The sequence below is a fragment of the Metopolophium dirhodum genome, chromosome 1 (genome assembly GCF_019925205.1).
Source record: "Metopolophium dirhodum isolate CAU chromosome 1, ASM1992520v1, whole genome shotgun sequence".
Taxonomy (NCBI): domain Eukaryota; kingdom Metazoa; phylum Arthropoda; class Insecta; order Hemiptera; family Aphididae; genus Metopolophium; species Metopolophium dirhodum.
The window spans coordinates 84634343-84639197 of NC_083560.1; positions in this window are offsets into that span (position 1 = coordinate 84634343).

Consider the following 4855-nt stretch of genomic DNA (forward strand, 5'->3'; position numbering starts at 1 on the left):
CCGTTAATTTTAAGATTAGAGTGAATTCACCTCTTTAAAATTTAAATTTAAGAATATTACCTTGGTATCTTGTCGGGTTTTTGTTATATTTTAATTTTAAATTGAATTATGAGTATTAAAATATGTATAAACAACTTACAATTTTAAAATACTATCATAATTCACTTTAAAATTGAAATATAACAAAAAGCCGATGAGATGGCCTAGATAATATAATTGTTACCTTTACATTTTATAAGAGATCAATTCACTCTAATTTTAAAATTATTGGGGCTAAACGTGATCTGCTGAGCGTAAAATTTGCTATGTCGTTCACGTGTAAGACGGAGATTACATATGCGGGTGCGATGTCCTCTTAAGCACCTATACACAGTGCTTTACTTAGCAAAATTAAAGTAAGTGGGCTCTGTTTACTTTTAAAAAAAGACCGTCCCTATCACTTGTTAAACGTTATTGAGCTACGGGGCTATTCCACCAAACTCCCTAATAACCCTTTATAAATCATGTAAAAATATTTATACATAATCAATTAAAAAAAAACAAGACATAGGTAATTACTGTATATACCTATTATATAATATATTATAGTTGTACATAAAAACCAACCACAAACGGATAATAAAAGTAAATTAATTAACAGTTTAGTAATACTTAGTTAATATTAACTAATTAATATATCCGCGATAATGAAATCCATAAGACAAATTATGATGATATCTCACACATTTTGATAAAAATGCAGAATGGAGAAGCGTGAACTTAAACATCCTTAACATTTATACCTATTAAGTTTTAATAATAAGAAGAACTAATTTATTTTCTGTTTTGTTTTATTTGTTGAATAATATAAAATAAAGTTTTACATTTGAATTAAACTGTGATTAATTTTATTTGAATGTAAGTTAGTACAAAACATTAAATAACTTCTTATAAAATATACACGTAGTAAAGATGAACTTCTTAAAAATGATAAATTGGTAGTAAATTTATAGTAACTGTAGTAACTATTTACATTTTAAAGTATATTAATACTTAAACTAGTTATTACTTAAGTAGGTAAACTATGTTTTTCAGTATACATATTATACTGATATACCTAGTAATTTTGATTCATTATTTTAATTATACAGTAAAATTATTTGTATAGGTAAAAATGTTCTCAATTGCAGTGCGTTATATTCAAAACGATACTGCCGTTAAGAATCGTTTAAAAACTAAGTAAATTACTGACAATTAAAAATGTTCTGTATAGTTTTATTTCTAGTTTTTTCGTTACATTGGAATTTTTTTTAGCAGATTGTTGATTTAAATATATAATTTATTTGTATGACATTTTGGAATTATACTATTAATATACCATCTTTTGAACTATAAAAATCATTAATTTTTCAATCCTAAATAAGGCTTTTTGTTTTCACTTTGGATTATCTCGTTATCAAACTTAAATTTAAGAACATTACGTTTAGTTCTTACGTTGGTTTTTTACAATATTTCAATTTTAAAGCAATATAATATTAGTAATATACATTGTAACATTGTATAGACCTATTCATATGCCATAGGCCCATTATTGCCAGGCCTGTTCAGAGATATTTCCGAGGCAGAATTATGCAAGTAACAAGTCGCCCTTTTTTAATATTTACATTTTATTTCACAAATCTACATAAATTTCACAAAACCTTGCTGGTAGCACTTATATAATTGTTAGGTACACTTACCTAAGGTGCCTTTCTATAAATAATAATAGATTTTACCGACATTTATACATTGAATAAACCTTATAATCAAACTAAATAGTATATACTCTGTCCAAACTAAAAAACGTAGCTGGTTGCGACCAGTTTTCGTCGAAACACATTCGGGTAAAACCTGTTTTTTGCACAATTATCTGCAAGGTTGGGATTTTATAGCATTTGCATATTTTTTATGGGATGCTTAAAAAATAGCAGGGTAAGCTAAAACTGTGTTTCATGATACAGAGAACTTAAATTAGAAATTTTATTTTACATATTTTATAATTTTTTAGATTTTAGTACTATTTTTGGACTTTTTGAGATACTTTGCATTTTTACTTGTTTTTTAATAAAAATTGGTCAAATTGTATGAAATTATATTTTAGTAGACGTATTTTACGATTGTCAATCGAATATAGTCAAAGTAAATATTATATAGAAGTAAAAGGACAATTACGTGGCCGCGCTGAATGCTAATGTAACGTAAGCAACGCCATGCCGTTCATAATTTCGTATTAATTGGTTCTAATTTAACTATTGTTTTCTGCTGATTTTGTTGGGGTTAAAGTGTAAAACTATTAATTAATAAATTTCCCTTTTATTTTGCATATTTTTAGAGCATATTTAGTATATTTAAGGTAATATTATAGCGCTTAATTTTCATGCAATTTTAAGTGCTATAAAGTAAAAGCTCCCAACCCTGATTATCTGTATAATAATATCTGCCGTATAGTATTGCCATGCCCTCGCGCACAAGTTGGCCGCCGACTACGTTTCTTAACTTGAAAAGTTGCCTGGGATAATTTTGTCAAAAAAAGACGAAAACCCAAACTGTAAAATACACCGTTCAGAAGTAGACATTTCAGTAAATAAGAAAATTAAAACAGAAGCATTAATTACTCTGATAATCAAGTGAATTATAGAGCAATATAGATGTTTTGTGTTGTATTGTGGGGGGGAGGAGGGGGGTTACCTTCAAAATGACCGGCTAGAATTTAAAATGCTCAATTTCCGTTACAAAAACAGTAGTTTTAATTTATAATCACTTTAAATTAATTGTTACAAAATCATAATATAGATAATACAAAATTTAAAAACTATTACAATAATTGCGTAAATGATATTTTATTTACACAAACAGTATAATTTGTTTTATGTATTAATATATTTAGTTGATTATGAACCATACAGTTCAACGCAGATTTACGTAGTTATGTCAAATTTGTATTAATATTATAGAACAATGTACCTATTATAAGTAGGTACCTAGGTCGTATGAGAAACTGAATGACATTTAGACTTACCAATGGCTGTATTACATAGGCGGAAATCCATTAAAATTTAAGGGGGGCTAACATTATTAACATCAATGTGTATAGGGGGCTTCGTTCTCACACAACTAAAAAATTAGGGGGCTTGACTAATTTTTTGGGGGGGAGGGGGGCTAAGCTATAATGTTTATAAAGCTATTTTGAACTTTTTCCCCTGCCCTCACCCCATGCCTGACACCAAAAAAAAATTAATCCCTGGATCCACCACTGTCCTGCAGTATAACTTTTTTCATAATACAATTTTATTTATAGCATACATTTTATTTTGGTGTCTTATTTTTGCATATATCTATATATACCTACCTAAGTATTTGCACGTAAATATATTTTAAATTTAAAACATAACAAATATTACATTTATGATGTATAAATGTATAATATAAATCAAATGTTACGTATATTATGCTTAAACTATCTATGTAGATAAAACTTATAAATACTAACAGTTCCTATGCTTTATCCTTTTTAGTATGAAAAAAAAAGTAGTAAAGATAAACATTTAGGATTCTGAGCGAAGTGATGAATGTATTGTTTTAACAATGATTTGTGTTTTTTTTTATTTGTTTTATTTTGTGTCTATCATCACCATTTAGAACGGTAAAAATTCTTTGATTTTCTTCAACAGCACCTTTTCTGATAGGAAAGTGAATCTAGTTGCTACTATGTAGGATCAAATATAAAAATGTACCTATCTCATGTATCTCTATAATGTTTTATTTTCTATAAGTGTCGATTAAATTTTAATCGCTGAGTAAAATTTCGTGAAAACTGAATAAAATGCTCTTGATAGGTATATTGTTATAACAGCAGTTGAAAAATATAAAAATAAATAGGCGCAATTTTTTTATAAACATTTAAAGTTTGAATTTTGAATTTTGACAAAATGTATTTATCATTTACAAAAAATAAGTAAACTAGTAAACTAGTTCAAAATGTATGAAAGGTTAAGACTTTTAATAGACTTATAGCTGAGGATTGAAATTTCAAACAAGGTTGAAAAATGTTCTTGATGATGTGGTAAAAATGGTAAATTAAATTTACTAATTTGTATTTTAATGAGACCATTAAAATCAAAATTTTACATTTATTATGTGAAGCAATGGAATCACAATTTACTAAACTTATTTTACATACCTACAGAAGTACGATGTGTATGTCGGGGTAAAGTTTTGTCCATAGTAGATAAGTTGAAAAATAATCTTATCATGTTTTTGGAAGTATTTTTTCGATTTAGATATTTCCGAATATGATTGGATGAATGACCCATTTGATAAAAATATAAGTTTAATTGAATTCAGCCTTGAAGAAGAAGAGAAATATGAAACAATCAAACTCTTTTATTAAAATACAAAAATGTTCTATTAAATTAATTTTGGATTCATGTTGAAAAAATGCACGCCGAAATTGGCAAGAAAGCTCTAAAAATATCAAAACTGGGAACTGACTAGGCACAAAGTTAATATTAAGTTATGAAGTTACTTTTCACTAGTTAGTTTTAGTTTGTATTACCTTTGTGGCTTTGTAACTTAACTAGTTAAATTTAATGTGTAAAATAATTTAAATCATTAAAAATAATAGGTACCTAACTAGTAACTAGTTTCTTTTTCATTTATTAAATTTTTCAATTTCTAATTTTGTTAAAATTTCTATATTCTAATGACTGATATTCCAATAAATTAAGGATATTACCTACCTATTTGACACATTTGGTCAAATTATCAGTTGACAGTTGTTCAATTTAATTTTTCATTAATCACCATTCACCAATAATATTCAAGTGAGTTACCTACC